The sequence below is a fragment of the Eretmochelys imbricata genome, chromosome 13 (genome assembly GCF_965152235.1).
Source record: "Eretmochelys imbricata isolate rEreImb1 chromosome 13, rEreImb1.hap1, whole genome shotgun sequence".
Lineage (NCBI taxonomy): Eukaryota > Metazoa > Chordata > Testudines > Cheloniidae > Eretmochelys > Eretmochelys imbricata.
In genome coordinates this window covers 34302243-34321383 of record NC_135584.1, presented here as the reverse complement: position 1 = coordinate 34321383, position 19141 = coordinate 34302243, and positions in this window count along the sequence as shown.

Genomic DNA, 19141 nt, shown 5'->3' with positions numbered 1-19141 from the left:
GGAGCACAAGATTTATGAAGAGAGGCTGAGGAAACTGGGATTGTTTAGTCTGCAGAAGAGAGGAATGAGGGGGGATTTGATAGCTGCTTTCAACTACCTGAAAGGGGGTTCCCAAGAGGATGGATCTAGACTGTTCTCAGTGGCAGCAGATGACAGAACAAGGAGTAATGGTCTCAAATTGCAGTGAAGGAGGTTTAGGTTGGATATTAGGAAAAAAAATCACTAGGAGGGTGGTGAAGCACTGGAATGGATTACCTGGGGAGGTGGTGGAATCTCCTTCCTTAGAGGTTTTTAAGGTCAGGCTTGTCAAAGCCCTGGCTGGGATGATTTAGTTGGGGATTGGTCTTGCTTTGAGCAGGGGGTTGGACTAGATGACCTCCTGAGCTCCCTTCCAACCCTGAGATTCTATGATTCTAAAGAAAGTGCAGCTTGCCCCTTAAGAATCTTCAAGTCTGCATGTACCATCAATTAGGGTGAAACTCTGCTAATTCATATCCAGTCTATCAGGTATATTAAACTCAGTTTGTGTTTTTGTTAATTTGCTAGGTAATCTGCTTTGATCTGTTAGCTGTCATTTATAATCACTTAAAATCTATCTTTTGTAGTTAATATATTTATTTTATGTTTTACTTTAAGCCAGTGGTACTCCAGTTCAAGTTCAGTGAGTTTGGAGTCAAGTGCATGGGAATCTTGGCTCAGAGGGGCTGTTGCATTTCCTCTCCACATTGAGTGGGAGGTGAACTGGATAGTAAATTCAGACTCCTCAGAGTTTGGACCAGAGCAGGATGGTACAGCTCTGGGGTTCTAGACCAGGAAGCTGGTGGTTACCTTGGCTTTAGCCTCTCTATTTTTGATTTACATTCAGTGGCTGATGAGAGAGCCTGTACGTAACTGCAACTGGGTGTGTCTCTACCTGTGTGAATGCTGGTGGAAGTGTAAGACTGGGAACATGTCTTCAGATTGTCACAGCAGCACAGCGTGAGAGGGAGCCCAGGCTGGTGGGTCAGGGGCTCAGTGGTACCCCGTGGGGGAACCTCTCACATCTCCCTTCCCAAATGACTTTGGATACAACATAGCTAGGAGACTGTACGAATCTACGAGTGTCGTGAGCAGATAATATAACAGCATTTGACAGCACAGCATCCATCCCTGCAGAATTCCCATGGGGAAGAGTAGCCATAATGCTAAATGGAAAACCAAGAGTGTCAAGGACGTGCTCTCACCCCAGAACCTCAAAGAGATACACCCAAACACTGCAATAAAATGTACATGGTGCAACGAAGAGATGGTTAAAGCTACTTAGGAAATAAAGGGAAGACAGGGAAGATTAACTTAGGAGCAGACTGCCATGGAGAGAACATCAATGAGGCTACACTCATTTTCTCCCTCTGAGGATCCAAATCTTGGCACCTATGTATAAATAAAATAAAATCATGTCTTTCCTAGAACTTTACTTAAGGCTGCAAAATGTAGGAGTCTGAAAGTTTTGATTAGTTATTGAGTGAATATAAGTGTGACATGCATGGTCCTATGCCCAAGGGAACCTGGCCATTATCTCAGCCATTAACCTCAGCCATTATTCTGGAATAAATTGTGCATCTTTCAATGAGATAAAGGGAGCCTCTTAATCCAGGGTATATCAGGGTTTTGTGAATGTTAGTTCAACCACAGTGAAGTCCCTTCATTGATTTGCTCATTCAGGGTTATGCTCATTACATGTCCTATAACAATGGATTTGTGAGACAGAGGATGCTTTTACTTATATGAGTCCAAAAGCTACAGATCAGGGTGAAAACTTCACATCAGCAGCTATTCTCATAGCTCTCATTGGAGTCCAGGTGAGTTTTAGTCTTTTTAATCAGCTTTACTCTTTTCCTTTTTCAAAGACATTTTACTAATGAGATATTGGAGTCCCAGACCAGTGGTGCGGGTTCCTTTCCTGGACCTTCCATTGGTCTGATGGGTCACTGTACCTGCTCTGTACCACACAGTCCCCATTTGTAAATTGGGGGATGGTGATATTTACCTTGTTTGCTCAGGCATCTGAAGGTCCACTGATGAAAAGTGCTAGATCAGAGATAGGGTTGATGAAGATCATCATCAATTTGCACATGAGAGAATCAAGTCATTTAAAACTTCCATCTCCAATGACCCAAGTAGATCTGGTTTTTAAAATACCTAACTCCCCAAACTTTGTCTTCACTGTGAATAGGGTGTGCTTTTCATTGAGGCAGATATTTTGAGATAGAAGTCTCTATTTAAAACCCTAGTGGAGACAAGTCACGGGTAGATTTTATCATCATGTAGTTACTCAAAGTCAACCCTTTACTCCCCCACTCTACTGCCACCTGGGGTTGACCTCTACTAGCTATGCCGAAGCAGAGTGTAAAATGTAAATCAGGAGTAACTCTGTCAGTATCAATGATGTTACACTGGTTTGGGGAATTTTGCCCAAATTGTCCACAATGCCTGGAGAAGACGATATGAAAGTAACAAGGAGGACTGTATTCACAGCTTCTTCCCTGTGCTTGGCATTCTCCTTCGGCACCTAGATAGACATGACTCAACATTGCTGTCTCATGTTCTCTCTGGGTACCAAGCTTGCTCACTGCAGCTCCAGACTTTCAGTCTGTCCGTCCATCCATCATCCTCCAGCATGCTGACCATTCCCCCCTCCCTCTTTGTCGGGGGCACCTTCTAACACATCAATGACTTTTGACCTTCTCAGCCATGGCCAAACAGCTCTGTGCCAGGATAGAGGCTGAGTGAGTCCCTCTACATTGGTATAAACCTGGTAATTGAGTTTGAGGAGACTTTCTCTATCTGTGCCATTGTTATACCCTTCCTTAGCACTCCTGTCCCCTCTCTTACAGCCTCCTTCCATTGAACTTCATGCATCAGGTAGGTAATTCCAAACTGACCAGGAAACAAAGTCATATGTAATATTAATAAGAAAGAATACAGACATTTTCCTGATTTGTCACATAGGAGAAGCCCAACGGCAGGTTGCAATGAAAGAAATTAATATAAGTTTTCAAAGTATATCCCAGTGAACAAAAAGCACAGATGCCAAAAGAAAGGGTAGAACAAAGATACAGCACACATGTACGCTTCTTTGGGCAGGGACTGTCTTTTTGTTCTGTGTTTGTGCAGCAGCTTGCTGTACATCATGGCATGCTGGTCCAAGACTGAGGCTCCAAGGAGCGACCACAATACAAGGGTTCTACACAATTCAGGGAATCTCTGGGACCAGGGATTGTGACCATTAGTTGGGAGGTGTCCAGAATGAAAGTTGCATCTTAGGAAGTGACATAGTATGGAAAGCTCTGAGAAATACCCAGCTGAATTGTCATTGTAAATCATAGAATCATAGAATCATAGAATATCAGAGTTGGAAGGGACCTCTGGAGGTCATCTAGTCCAACCCCCTGCCCAGAGCAAGACAGATCCCCAACTAAATCATCCCAGCCAGGGCTTTGTCAAGCCTGACCTTAAAAACTTCTAAGGAAGGGGATTCCACCACCTCCCTAGGTAACGCATTCCAGTGTTTCACCACCTTCCTAGTGAAAACGTTTTTCCTAATATCCAACCTAAATCTCCCCCACTGCAACTTGAGACCATTACTCCTTGTCCTGTCATCTGCTATCACTGAGAATAGTCTAGATCCATCCTCTTTGGATCCACCTTTCAGGTAGTTAAAAGCAGCGATCAAATCCCCTCTCATTCTTCTCTTCTGTAGGCTAAACAATCCCAGTTCCCTCAGCCTCGCCTCATAAGTCATGTGTTACAGACCCCTAATCATTTTTGTTGCCCTCCGCTGGACTCTTTCCAATTTTTCCACATCCTTCTTGTAGTGTGGGGCCCAAAACTGGACACAGTACTCCAGATGAGGCCTCACCAATGTTGAATAGAGGGGAACGATCACGTCCCTCGATCTGCTGGCAATGCCCCTACTTATACATCCCAAAATGCCATTGGCCTTCTTGGCCAGCTTCTCGTCCACTGTAACCCCTAGGTCCTTTTCTGCAGAACTGATGCCGAGCCATTTGGTCCCTAGTCTGTAGCGGTGCATTGGATTCTTCTGTCCTAAGTGCAGGACTCTGCACTTGTCCTTGTTGAACCTCATCAAATTTCTTTTGGCCCAATCCTCCAATTTGTCTAGGTCCCTCTGTATCCTATCCCTAACCTCCAGCATATCTACCTCTCCTCCCAGTTTAGTGTCATCTGCAAACTTTCTGAGGGTGCAATCCATGCCATCCTCCAGATCATTTATGAAGATATTGAACAAAACCAGCCCCAGGACCGACCCTTGGGGCGCTCCACTTGATACCGGCTGCCAACTAGACATGGAGCCATTGATCACTACCTGTTGAGCCCGACAATCTAGCCAGCTTTCTATCCACCTCATAGTCCATTCATCCAGCCCATACTTCTTTAACTTGCTGACAAGAATACTGTGGGAGACAGTGTTAAAAGCTTTGCTAAAGTCAAGGAACAACACGTCCACTGCTTTCCCTTCATCCACAGAGCCAGTTATCTCATCATAGAAGGCAATTAGATTAGTCAGGCATGACTTGCCCTTGGTGAATCCATGCTGACTGTTCCTGATCACTTTCCTCTCCTCTAAGTGCTTCAGAATTGATTCCTTGAGGACTTGCTCCATGATTTTTCTAGGGATTGAGGTGAGGCTGACTGGCCTGTAGTTCCCAGGATCCTCCTTCTTCCCTTTTTTAAAGATGGGCACTACATTAGCCTTTTTCCAGGCTTCCGGGACTTCCCCTGATCGCCATGAGTTTTCAAAGATAATGGCCAATGGCTCTGCAATCACATCTGCCAATTCCTTTAGCACTCTCGGATGCAACACATCCGGCCCTATGGACTTGTGCTCGTCCAGCTTTTCTAAATAGTCCTGGATGACTTCTTTCTTCACAGAGGGCTGGCCACCTCCTCCCCATGCTGTGCTGCCCAGTGCAGTAGTCTGGGAGCTGACCTTATTCGTGAAGAGAGAGGCAAAAAAAGCATGCTCAGGCATGTAGGAGTGAAATCAGGAAGGCTAAATCACACCTGGAGTTGCAGCTAGCGAGAGATGTTAAGAGTAACAACAAGGGTTTCTTCAGGTATGTTAGCAACAAGAAGAAAGCCAAGGAAAGTGTGGGCCCCTTGGTGAACTCTTCTCCATCCAATACAACATCTTAACTCCCATGTTAAACCCCATCACCTACAACCTGAAAAAAAAAGAAGTGAAAATGGCTCTGGGGAAAATACGCTCAAGTCATGTTAGTGATGTTGCTTAACTAGCTAACAAAGATGCATAGAAGAACTGAGTGCTCAATAGCCTGAGCTCATACAATGAACTGAGAATGCATACTCATGTCATTATATTTAGAAGTATTTTCATTTTTTCTTTAATGATATATGTGATAGAGATGATAATTTCCTGCAATATCTTTGGGAGATCTTACTGTAGTAAGTTCCTGCATCATTGTGGACCAGGCACTGTGTATAATTCCATGTGGGAGGGTGACATCAGCCCTGCAGGAACTAAGAATGGGGTGGGGTGGTGATTAGGCAAACTCACTCAGGTTGTAACACCTCCAGAGAGGTACCCCCACCTAAAAAGGCTTGTGTATACTGGTTCTAACTGGATTCTCCAGAGCCTAATAGACCAAGAAAGGACTTTTGGACAAATCACATAAGTTTAAATTGACTCAGGGCCTTCCTTCTTATACAGCAGAGACAGGACCTTCAGTTTCGGGGACCCTCAATCCTTCCTGGCAGGGGGTGGAAGGACTTTGGCCTACTGTGGCCCCATAAGATGGATGGGTGACCTCTGGTAAGCTTTTAGCATACACATAGGAAATTTGATTTTTGTATGTGTTTTCGCAGTAATTCTTTCACATGAAGAACAAATGTATTTGTTTGGAAAGGGATGTGGGTACCTTTTAACAGCTGTCAATTATGTTCTTCATAAGCCTTTGGAGAGAAAGCAAAGCATAGAAGAAGGCGTGCTTAGGCAGTCTGGCTTGCTGGGGATATCACAGGATAGGCAGGGAACTATGCAGCCTGGAAAAACTCCTGGTCAAGAGGGATAGAGATGTGGGTCTCTGCCCAAGAAAGGTAACAGCCAGAAGCCTAGAGTGGGTGCCCTCAAGGGACCATGGAGAGGGAACACAGGCACATTTGCCCTGAACTGTGGCAACAACCTTTGAGTTGGAAAGAACTCATCAGCACCCAGCCTGAGTATTAAGGCGTGAGCTAGTGTCTCTAAAGAGAAATATGGAAGCTGGGAGCCTGTCTCCCAGACTTTCATCTTCATTCTCCTCAGGTTTTACACACGCACTTTGCGGTCGGTGGGTGAGACAGGACCTGACTACCAATTGCCATACCCCCAGCGGCCACCTGAGGTCCCTTCTGCAGCCTGGCACAGAACAGAATTTGTAAAAACCTGCTATGCTCCACCACTACTTATGCATGTGCATAAATGTACTTGGACCAACATGTCATATCTTAAGTGGAATGCAGACTCAAAGGGAGTTTGCTTTGCAGTAGACGGAGGCAAAACATGGAAATCTGACCCAACCCGTTCTATCCACTGGGCAGTCCCCACCCACAAAATGATCATAATGTGGCTGATGTGATTAGGCCCTATGATGGTGTCCCCTGAATAGATCTGTGGACACAGTTGGCAACTGGCAACGGGCTTTGTTGCAAGGATAGATTCCTGGGTTAGTGGTTCTGTTGTGTGGTGTGTGGTTGCTGGTGAGTATTTGCTTCAGGTTGGGGGGCTGTCTGTAAGCAAGAACTGGCCTGTCTCCCAAGATCTGTGAGAGTGATGGGTCGTCCTTCAGGATAGGTTGTAGATCCTTGATGATGCGTTGGAGAGGTTATAGTTGGAGGCTGAAGGTGATGGCTAGTGGCATTCTGTTATTTTCTTTGTTGGGGTTGTCCTGTAGTAGGTGACTTCTGGGTACTCTTCTGGCTCTGTCAATCTGTTTCTTCACTTCAGCAGGTGGATATTGCAGTTGTAAGAATGCTTGATAGAGATCTTGTAGGTGTTTGTCTCTGTCTGAGGGGTTGGAGCAAATGCAGTCGTATCGTAGAGCTTGGCTGTAGACAATGGATAGTGTGGTGCGGTCTGGATGAAAGCTGGAGGCATGTAGGTAGGAATAGCGGTCAGTAGGTTTCCGGTATAGGGTGGTGTTTATGTGACCATCGCTTATTAGCACCGTAGTGTCCAGGAAGTGGATCTCTTGTGTGGACTGGTCCAGGCTGAGGTTAATGGTGGGATGGAAATTGTTGAAATCATGGTGGAATTCTTCATAGCAAACCTGGTGGCTGAACTTTGTGACTTTGTCCTCACCCATAACTATTTCACGTTTGGGGACAATGTATACCTTCAAATCAGCGGCACCGCTATGGGTACCCGCATGGCCCCACAGTATGCCAACATTTTTATGGCTGACTTAGAACAACGCTTCCTCAGCTCTCATCCCCTAATGCCCCTACTCTACTTGTGCTACATTGATGACATCTTCATCATCTGGACCCATGAAAAAGAAGCCCTTGAGGAATTCCACCATGATTTCAACAATTTCCATCCCACCATCAACCTCAGCCTGGACCAGTCCACACAAGAGATCCACTTCCTGGACACTACGGTGCTAATAAGCGATGGTCACATAAACACCACCCTATACCGAAAACCTACTGACCGCTATCCCTACCTACATGCCTCCAGCTTTCATCCAGACCACACCACATGATCTATTGTCTACAGCCAAGCTCTGCGATACAACCACGTTTGCTCCAACTCCTCAGACAGAGACAAACACCTACAAGATCTCTATCAAGCATTCTTACAACTACAATACCCACCTGCTGAAGTGAAGAAACAGATTGACAGAGCCAGAAGAGTACCCAGAAGTCACCTACTATAAGATAGGCCCAACAAAGAAAATACCAGAACGCCACTTGCCATCACCTTCAGCCACCAACTATAACCTCTCCAACGCATCATCAAGGATCTACAACCTATCCTGAAGGACGACCCATCACTCTCACAGATCTTGGGAGACAGGCCAGTTCTTGCTTACAGACAGCCCCCCAACCTGAAGCAAATACTCACCAGCAACCACACACTACACAACAGAACCACTCACCCAGGAACGTATCCTTGCAACAAAGCCCGTTGCCAACTGTGTCCACAGATCTATTCAGGGGACACCATCATAGGGCCTAATCACATCAGCCACACTATCAGAGGCTCGTTCACCTGCACATCCACCAATGTGATATATGCCATCATGTGCCAGCAATGCCCCTCTGCCATGTACATTGGTCAAACTGGACAGTCTCTACATAAAGGAATCAATGGACACATATCAGACATCAAGAATTATAACATTCAAAAACCAGTGGGAGAACACTTCAATCTCTCTGGTCACTCGATTACAGACCTAAAAGTTGCAATTCTTCAACAAAAAAACTTCAAAAACCGAATCCAATGAGAGAGTGCTGAATTGGAATTAATTTGCAAACTGGATACAATTAACTTAGGCCTGAATAGAGACTGGGAGTGGATAGGTCATTACACAAAGTAAAACTATTTCCCCATGTTTATTTCCCCCCATCCACCCCCCACTATTCCTCAGACGTTCTTTGTCAACTGCTGGAAATGGCCCACCTTGATTATCACTACAAAAGGTTTTCTCTCCCCCGCTCTCCTGCTGGTAATAGCTCACCTTAAGTGATCACTCTGGTTACAGTGTGTATGGTAATGCCCACTGTTTCATGTTCTCTGTGTATATAAATCTCCCTACTGTATTTTCCACTGAATGCATCCGATGAAGTGAGCTGTAGCTCACGAAAGCTTATGGTCAAATAAAGTTGTTAGTCGCTAAGGTGCCACAAGTACTCCTGTTCTTTTTGTGAATACAGACTAACACGGCTGTTACTCTGAAACCTGTCATAATGTAGAGTGAATTTGTAGGGTGGTGTAGTAAGGCAGGAAGGATGGGGCATTACAGAGCTAGCCTGGTGCTTGGGAGACCTAAGGGCTATTCCCAGCTCCGCCATATGACCCCCCTGTGATGTGCAGCCAGATTTTCAAAGGTATTTTGGTGCCTGAAGTTGAGGGTAGGTGCCTGGTTGGGTTTTCTAAAGTTTCATTTGAAAGCAATAAGATTTAACAATCTAGGAACTAGTGGGATTTTTAAAAGCACCTAGGCACCTAAATATCTTTAAAATCTGGTCACCAGGCACTTTTGAAAATCTCACTATCTGCAACATTAGGCCTAAACACCTCTGAACACCTTTAAAAGTCTGGTCCTTTGTCTCTCTCTGCATCAGGTTTAACAGTAACTCCCTATCCCACAGAAGTGTAGTGAGGACAAAGACATTGAAGACTGTGAGGTGCTCAGATAGTACCATGAGGAAGGTTGTATAGGTACCTGCCATAGATAGATAAATGTGTTCTAGGTATTAGGAGTGGGACTACACTGCATAGTTATCCCAGGCTTGGATTCAGGGTTAAGCCCAAATCCCCCATACCATCCACACACAACTCAGTTTGATTTGGATCAGCAAGCCCTCAGGACTCAGGCTGGCAGACCCTGGTAGGGGGGTGGTCTGCGCCTGAGTTGCACTGCAATGTGGTCTTAATCTCTGTCATTTTGCAGTGTGGATGCAGCTCAGGCTGCAGACCCAAATCAGAAGGTCTGGGCAGTGCAGTATGGATGCATTATCGTGGCTGTGAGACCCAGATCAACCCAGGATTACAATGGCATGTGGATGCTTAAGTGAGGGCTTGGGAACACTGAGTCCACCAGCTCAGATCCCACAGACCTGTGTTTACAATGTAGTGTAGACATGCCCTAGGAGTCCATTATTGACTCAGGGAGAAAATACATCCTAGTGACAAGAGTTGGGAACTGGGAGCTAATACTGTTCTGGACTAAAATGTCTATGTATTATTTCTATTACAGGAATAGCTAGAGACACCAACCAAGAGTGGGGTCCCATTTTGGTAGGTACTTTTTAAGCATACAGGGCCAGATTTTTAACGGTATTTTGATGCCTAAAGAAGATAGGGGTTTAGTGAGATTTTCAACCATGCCTACGTGCCTTGATTTCAGTGGGAGTCAGGTGTCTTGGCACTTTTGAACAACTCACTAGGTGACTTCTACATCTTTAGGCACCTAAATATCTTTGAAAATCTGGGCCTTAGTGGGACTGTATGTGCTTCTAAGCAAGGCTACGGTTCAGCTGGATGTTATGGGCTGTGTTATGCAAGAGCTCAGACTAGAGGATAAAGATGGCCCACTCTGGTACAGAGATTCGAAGTATTGGCAGCAAGGTCAAACAGGTCACTGTCAGAGCTAGGAATAGAACCCAGGTGTCCTGAATCCTGGGCCAGTTCTAAGTCAACTTCATCATTGCTGACAGACCATGAGATCGCTTGCCTGTTTTTATCTTTTCCATATTAATGGCCATCCCTCTGATTCTCCTCTGACCTGCTCAATTACTTTGCCTGCCAAGAGATGAGCAGAGAGGCAGGGTAGTGCTAGGAATGGCCATTAGCACTGATTGATCCATTAGTGAATACCAGATGATTTGCAAGGACTTTGAAGGAGGCATAGACAACCTGGGTCAGCATTTGACCGGGGGTTTCTCACTGGCTTTCACCAGCTATAACAAGAGGAATCTAGTTTAGGTTCTGATTCAACAGCAAATCGTGCTTGGACAGAAACCTGAGCCCATGTTGTGTCCTAGAAAAAATCATTCACTGGGGCAGGTCTATAATGAAGATAAAATTGAAGGTGCTGGGGGGATCCTAGGGGTTAATTCTGAGATATTCCCCCATATAAAACACACTCTGACCATACACATTAACAACCAAGGCCACAGTGAGATCTGAACTCATTAACCCCTGATTCATAAGGCCAGTGGTCTAACTGCTGAGCTATGGGACTACTACATGCAAAACTGTGGTAAAATATCCATTGACTTTAAAAGGCCAAAATTACACCATAGATGCCTGCATTTGTTGTGCTATATTAGTTCATCCATCATCACAACCTGCTGACTCTGAGCCCGTCCCAGCAATCTGTGGAAAGTACAAGTTGTATACACTGTACAAAGTGGAATTGAGTTTAACCTTATTGCATTAAGTTTAAGTATTTTCAGAGTTCACTGTATTAAAAATGCAAAGGTTTATGTGCTGTTGTGCGATTGTCTATAACTTGTGGAGGAAATGTGACTCGTAAATCTTTGGAGGTGTTATTAGCGTCAAAGGAATCTTTGAAATCATGTGCTAGACAACCACGGTTATGTGGGATGCTAGGAAATACCTGGGAGCAAGGGAAGGGAAATTCTTGCCCCTGGAACCATCCTTTTTAAGCTGCATCCTAAGGAGAAACCCATTATCTAATGACAGGTTTCAGAGTAACAGCCGTGTTAGTCTGTATTCGCAAAAAGAAAAGGAGGACTTGTGGCACCTTAGAGACTAACCAATTTATTTGAGCATAAGCTTTCGTGAGCTACAGCTCACTTCATTGGATGCATACTGTGGAAAGTATAGAAGATCTTTTTATATACACACAAAGCATGAAAAAATGGGTGTTTACCACTACAAAAGGTTTTCTCTCCCTACCCCACTCTCCTGCTGGTAATAGCTTATCTAAAGTGATCACTCTCCTTACTATAAGAAAAGGAGTACTTGTGGCACCTTAGAGACTAACGAATTTATTTGAGCATGAGCTTTCGTGAGCTACAGCTCACTTCATCAGATGCATACCGTGGAAACTGCAGCAGACTTTATATATACACAGAGAATATGAAACAATACCTCCTCCCATCCCACTGTCCTGCTGGTAATAGCTTATCTAAAAGCCATTTCCAGCACAAATCCAGGTTTTCTCACCCTCCACCCCCCCACACAAATTCACTCTCCTGCTGGTGATAGCCCATCCAAAGTGACAACTCTTTACACAATGTGCATGATAATGAAGTTAGGCCATTTCCTGCACAAATCCAGGTTCTCTCACTCCCTCACCCCCCTCCAAAAACCCACCCCCATACACACAAAAACTCACTCTCCTGCTGGTAATAGCTCATCCAAACTGGCCACTCTCCAAGTTTAAATCCAAGTTAAACCAGAACATCGGGGGGGGGGGGGTAGGAAAAAACAAGAGGAAATAGACTACCTTGCATAATGACTTAGCCACTCCCAGTCTCTATTTAAGCCTAAATTAATAGTATCCAATTTGCAAATGAATTCCAATTCAGCAGTTTCTCGCTGGAGTCTGGATTTGAAGTTTTTTTGTTTTAAGATAGCGACCTTCATGTCTGTGATTGCGTGACCAGAGAGATTGAAGTGTTCTCCGACTGGTTTATGAATGTTATAATTCTTGACATCTGATTTGTGTCCATTTATTCTTTTACGTAGAGACTGTCCAGTTTGACCAATGTACATGGCAGAGGGGCATTGCTGGCACATGATGGCATAAATCACATTGGTGGATGTGCAGGTGAACGAGCCTCTGATAGTGTGGCTGATGTTATTAGGCCCTATGATGGTGTCCCCTGAATAGATATGTGGGCACAATTGGCAACGGGCTTTGTTGCAAGGATAAGTTCCTGGGTTAGTGGTTCTGTTGCGTGGTATGTGGTTGTTGGTGAGTATTTGCTTCAGGTTGCAGGGCTGTCTGTAGGCAAGGACTGGCCTGTCTCCCAAGATTTGTGAGAGTGTTGGGTCATCCTTTAGGATAGGTTGTAGATCCTTAATAATGCGTTGGAGGGGTTTTAGTTGGGGGCTGAAGGTGACGGCTAGTGGCGTTCTGTTATTTTCTTTGTTAGGCCTGTCCTGTAGTAGGTAACTTCTGGGAACTCTTCTGGCTCTATCAATCTGTTTCTTTACTTCCGCAGGTGGGTATTGTAGTTGTAAGAAAGCTTGACAGAGATCTTGTAGGTGTTTGTCTCTGTCTGAGGGGTTGGAGCAAATGCGGTTGTATCGCAGAGCTTGGCTGTAGACGATGGATCGTGTGGTGTGGTCAGGGTGAAAGCTGGAGGCATGCAGGTAGGAATAGCGGTCGGTAGGTTTCCGGTATAGGGTGGTGTTTATGTGACCATTGTTTATTAGCACTGTAGTGTCCAGGAAGTGGATCTCTTGTGTGGACTGGACCAGGCTGAGGTTGGTGGTGGGATGGAAATTGTTGAAATCATGGTGGAATTCCTCAAGGGCTTCTTTTCCATGGGTCCAGATGATGAAGATGTCATCAATATAGCGCAAGTAGAGTAGGGGCTTTAGGGGACGAGAGCTGAGGAAGCGTTGTTCTAAATCAGCCATAAAAATGTTGGCATACTGTGGGGCCATGCGGGTACCCATAGCAGTGCCGCTGATCTGAAGGTATACATTGTCCCCAAATGTGAAATAGTTATGGGTAAGGACAAAGTCACAAAGTTCAGCCACCAGGTTAGCCGTGACATTATCGGGGATAGTGTTCCTGACGGCTTGTAGTCCATCTTTGTGTGGAATGTTGGTGTAGAGGGCTTCTACATCCATAGTGGCCAGGATGGTGTTATCAGGAAGATCACCGATGGATTGAAGTTTCCTCAGGAAGTCAGTGGTGTCTCGAAGGTAGCTGGGAGTGCTGGTAGCGTAGGGCCTGAGGAGGGAGTCTACATAGCCAGACAATCCTGCTGTCAGGGTGCCAATGCCTGAGATGATGGGGCGCCCAGGAGTTCCAGGTTTATGGATCTTGGGTAGTAGATAGAATATCCCAGGTCGGGGTTCCAGGGGTGTGTCTGTGCGGATTTGATCTTGTGCTTTTTCAGGAAGTTTCTTGAGCAAATGCTGTAGTTGCTTTTGGTAACTCTCAGTGGGATCATAGGGTAATGGCTTGTAGAAACTCGTGTTGGAGAGCTGCCGAGCAGCCTCTTGTTCATATTCCGACCTATTCATGATGACAACAGCACCTCCTTTGTCAGCCTTTTTGATTATGATGTCAGAGTTGTTTCTGAGGCTGTGGATGGCATTGCGTTCCGCATGGCTGAGGTTATGGGGCAAGTGATGCTGCTTTTCCACAATTTCAGCCCGTGCACGTCGGCGGAAGCACTCTATGTAGAAGTCCAGTCTGCTGTTTCGACCTTCAGGAGGAGTCCACCTAGAATCCTTCTTTCTGTAGTGTTGGTAGGGAGACCTCTGTGGATTAGTATGTTGTTCAGAGGTATTTTGGAAATATTCCTTGAGTCGGAGACGTCGAAAATAGGATTCTAGGTCACCACAGAACTGTATCATGTTCGTGGGGGTGGAGGGGCAGAAGGAGAGGCCCCGGGATAGAACAGCTGCTTCTGCTGGGCTGAGAGTACAGTTGGATAGGTTAACAATATTGCTAGGTGGGTTGAGGGAACCATTGATGTGGCCCCTTGTAGCATGTAGTAGTTTAGAAAGTTTAGTGTCCTTTTTCTTTTGTAGAGAAGCAAAGTGTGCGTTGTAAATGGCTTGTCTAGTTTTAGTAAAATCCAGCCACGAGGAAGTTTGTGTGGAAGGTTGGTTTTTTATGAGAGTATCCATTTTTGAGAGCTCATTCTTAATCTTTCCTTACAATGTGTATGATAATCAAGTTGGGCCATTTCCAGCACAAATCCAGGTTTTCTCCCCCCCCTCCCCCCCCCACACAAACCCACTCTCCTGCTGGTAATAGCTTATCTAAAGTGATCACTCTCCTTATAATGTGTATGATAATCAAGGTGGGCCATTTCCAGCACAAATCCAGGGTTTAACAAGAACGTCGGGGGGGGGGGGGGGAGGAAAAAACAAGGGGAAATAGGTTACCTTGCATAATGACTTAGCCACTCCCAGTCTCTATTCCAGGCTAAGTTAATTGTATCCAATTTGCAAATGAATTCCATTCAGCAGTCTCTCGCTGGAGTCTGGTTTTGAAGTTTTTCTGTTGTAATATCGCAACTTTCATGTCTGTAATCGAGTCACCAGAGAGATTGAAGTGTTCTCTAACTGGTTTATGAATGTTATAATTCTTGACATCTGATTTGTGTCCATTTATTCTTTTACGTAGAGACTGTCCAGTTTGACCAATGTACATGGCAGAGGGGCATTGCTGGCACATGATGGCATATATCACATTGGTAGATGTGCAGGTGAACGAGCCTCTGATAGTGTGGCTGATGTTATTAGGCCCTATGATGGTGTCCCCTGAATAGATATGTGGACACAGTTGGCAACGGGCTTTGTTGCAAGGATAAGTTCCTGGGTTAGTGGTTCTGTTGTGTGGTATGTGGTTGCTGGTGAGTATTTGCTTCAGGTTGGGGGGCTGTCTGTAAGCAAGGACTGGCCTGTCTCCCAAGGTTTGTGAGAGTGTTGGGTCATCCTTCAGGATAGGTGTAGATCCTGAATAATGCGTTGGAGGGGTTTTAGTTGGGGGCTGAAGGTGACGGCTAGGAAAAGAAGCCCTTGAGGAATTCCACCATGATTTCAACAATTTCCATCCCACCATCAACCTCAGCCTGGTCCAGTCCACACAAGAGATCCACTTCCTGGACACTACAGTGCTAATAAACGATGGTCACATAAACACCACCCTATACCAGAAACCTACTGACCGCTATTCCTACCTACATGCCTCCAGCTTTCACCCTGACCACACCACACGATCCATTGTCTACAGCCAAGCTCTGCGATACAACAGCATTTGCTCCAACCCCTCAGACAGAGACAAACACCTGCAAGATCTCTATCAAACATTCTTACAACTACAATACCCACCTGCGGAAGTGAAGAAACAGATTGATAGAGCCAGAAGAGTTCCCAGAAGTCACCTACTACAGGACAGGCCTAACAAAGAAAATAACAGAACGCCGCTGGCCGTCACGTCAGCCCCCAACTAAAACCCTCCAACGCATTATTAAGGATCTACAACCTATCCTGAAGGATGACCCAACATATTTCCCCTTGTTTTTTCCTACCCCCACCCCCCGCCCCTCAGACGTTCTTGTTAAACCCTGGATTTGTGCTGAAAATGGCCCACCTTGATTATCATACACATTGTAAGGAGAGTGATCACTTTAGATAAGCTATTATCAGCAGGAGAGTGGGGTGGGGGGAGAGAAAACCTTTTGTAGTGGTAAACACCCATTTTTTCATGCTTTGTGTGTATATAAATAGATCTTCTATACTTTCCACAGTATGCATCCGATGAAGTGAGCTGTAGCTTACGAAAGCTTATGCTGAAATAAATTGGTTAGTCTCTAAGGTGCCACAAGTACTCCCTTCCATTATCTAATGATCACCTGACCCACGAGGACCAGAACAGAGACCCAAATGGGTTATAACTGACTCTCAGATTCATGGATGTGCTTGTTCTGAGAGAACAGCTGTCATGAACTTGTAACCACTGAAAAAAAATAGACCCTGTGTGAGTATTGAAAGACTGATCACTGGCCAGGTTCCTTGTTGGAGTTGAGATCATCTTTGGTAGACTTATTAGCATGCATGTGTGATGTTCTATACCTTGAGGGAGTGTCTTGGAAACCCCATATTTCTCATTTTTATATAATCGTGATCTTACATATAAAGCAGGCCTTGTAAGGTATCTGGAAAGATTATGATCTACTGAAAGTCATTTCTTTGTCCATATACATATATTATTAATGCATATGAAGTTATGAGAATTGTGTTGTATGGTGGTCACTAAAACATGCTTTAAGTTGGGATATCAATCAGACATTAGCAAGGAAAGTAGCCAACACCAGGGTGGGGTATCAATCAACCCATCAACAACCATTGTCCAGCAAGGGAGCTACGATGAAATGACTTACCTGCATGAGCCCACACCAGAGGAATTACTCAACCTTCCCTGGAGACTCAGCAATGCCCCCCAGACATGCCTGGACTTGTGTTTTCCAAGCACATGGACTGAGGGTATAAAACCAAATAGAGGAGACCAGTGCTGGGCCTTTCTCCTTCACCCACCTATGCTGAAAGCAACAAGGATACTCTGAAGACTCCAACTGAGGGGACTTCCCAGATTTCAAGGGTGAAATCTGTATACTATGGACTGTAATATCCAGTCGAGTGAGAAAAACAGCTTAATCTAGATGTTACCCAGTCTAATAGGTTTGAGAGTTTAGACTGCAGGGTTATATTTTATTTTATTTTGGTAACTAACTCGGACTTTTTGCCTATCACTTAATATCACTTAAAAAGAAAAGGAGTACTTGTGGCACCTTAGAGACTAACCAATTTATTTGAGCATAAGCTTTCGTGAGCTACAGCTCACTTCATCAGATGCATCTGATGAAGTGATAAATTGGTTAGTCTCTAAGGTGCCACAAGTACTCCTTTTCTTTTTGCGAATACAGACTAACACGACTGTTACTCTGAAACCTATCACTTAAAACTATCTTTTATAGTCAATAAACTTCTTTTACTGTTTACCTTTACCAGTGAGTTTGCCTGAAGTGTGTGGCAAATGTGCTCAGGTTTGAAAAGGCTGCTGTCTGTCCATTTTCCATTGATGAAGTGGTGAACCAATTAATAAATTTGCACTGCTCGTCTTGAGCAATGCAAGATGGTATATTCCTGAGGTACAATGCTGGGAGCTGGGGAATTTGGATCTGGTGCCTTTCTGTGTGATTCATGAATGGCTCTGGGAGCATTCATGCAGTCTAGCTGGCTGCGGGGTCTCCACATGCAGTTGTGTTGAGTGATAACAGCACCTGGAGGGGTTTGCTGCTGGTCACTAGCAAGGCATTGTGAGAGTCAGCCAGGGTGGAGACAGTTAGGGGGGTACCGTGGTCCCACCATCCCAGGCTGCACCCCGGGGATCCTGTCACAGCATGTAAATTCTGTTATTGCTTTAAGATGTTTATTCTCTGTAATGCTTTCACCTTAATAATAACTGTCCTTGCTTACAGAGAGTTCTGTGCTGACTGAACTGTGGGCAATTATGTTGCGTATGACCTCAGAGGAGAAGAGGAAGTCCTCCAAAGCAGGCCTGTTGTGGCAGTCCATATTGCTAGAGAATTCACAATTAGGCAGGGAATGGTGTGGCCTGGAATAACCCTGGTCAGGAGAGAAAAAGACATGTGTCTCCACCCAAGAGAAGTGAAGTTGGGAAGCCAGGAGCCTAGAGCGGGTGACCTTGAGGGACCATAGTGGGGGAACACAGGTGCAGTTGCCCTGGAGTGTGACAAACTACACAAAGTTACTCAAGTGTTACAGTGTTTGCAGAATCAGGCCCTAAGAAAGCAAACACAATTAATTCAGAGGGTGGAGAAGAGGGAGACAGCCAAATATACAGAGTTTTTCAAATATAAATATCCAATTATTTCCACCGGGTCCTGTTCTAAAATGGTGATCAGGACATGAAAGTGCATGAGGACAGATACTGGGATAGATAGATGGATTTTAAACACCAGGCTACAATTTTATTAAAATTTAACATTGGAGAAGGTTTGCCAGGTTCCAAGTATAGATTTCTGCCATGACATGGTTTGCTTCTCCAGATAGAGAACAAGAGAGAGACAGAGTTCAAGAGAGTATCTATCTATCTATCTATCTATCTATCTATCTATCACTTTCTCTCTGCAATGGCTTATGACTAACGTGTATATATGCCACTTCACTACTTACATTACATGGAGATCATGAACAGAGCTGCCTGTATTCAGATGCTCATTGGTGCTTGGGTCATTGGGCTTCTGAAGACACTGGTGAATGTCCTCTTCTTGAATTGCTTAGACTTCTTTGGCCAAACAGAATCAGATAAGCTGCAAGATCACTCCCTGGCCATATCTGTCTTCCACAGACCCCTTCATCAATGATACAGTGGTCCTCATCTCTAGTGTTATCATAGGAATGAGCTCATTTCTGAACTTCCTCATCTGTTATGTCTACATCATCTCATCCATCCTGAGAATCCAGGCAACATAGGGCAGAAGCAAATCCTTCCTCACTAGTGGATCACATCTCACTGTGGTCACGTCAATCTTTTTATCTGCTTTATGTAGGTATTTGAGTCTGGCCTTATTGTCTCTGGTGCACCTAGATAGGATATGAAATCTTTGCTGGTGAACTTTGCAGATGACACAAAGATAAATGGTGTGGTAAATAATGAGGAGGAGA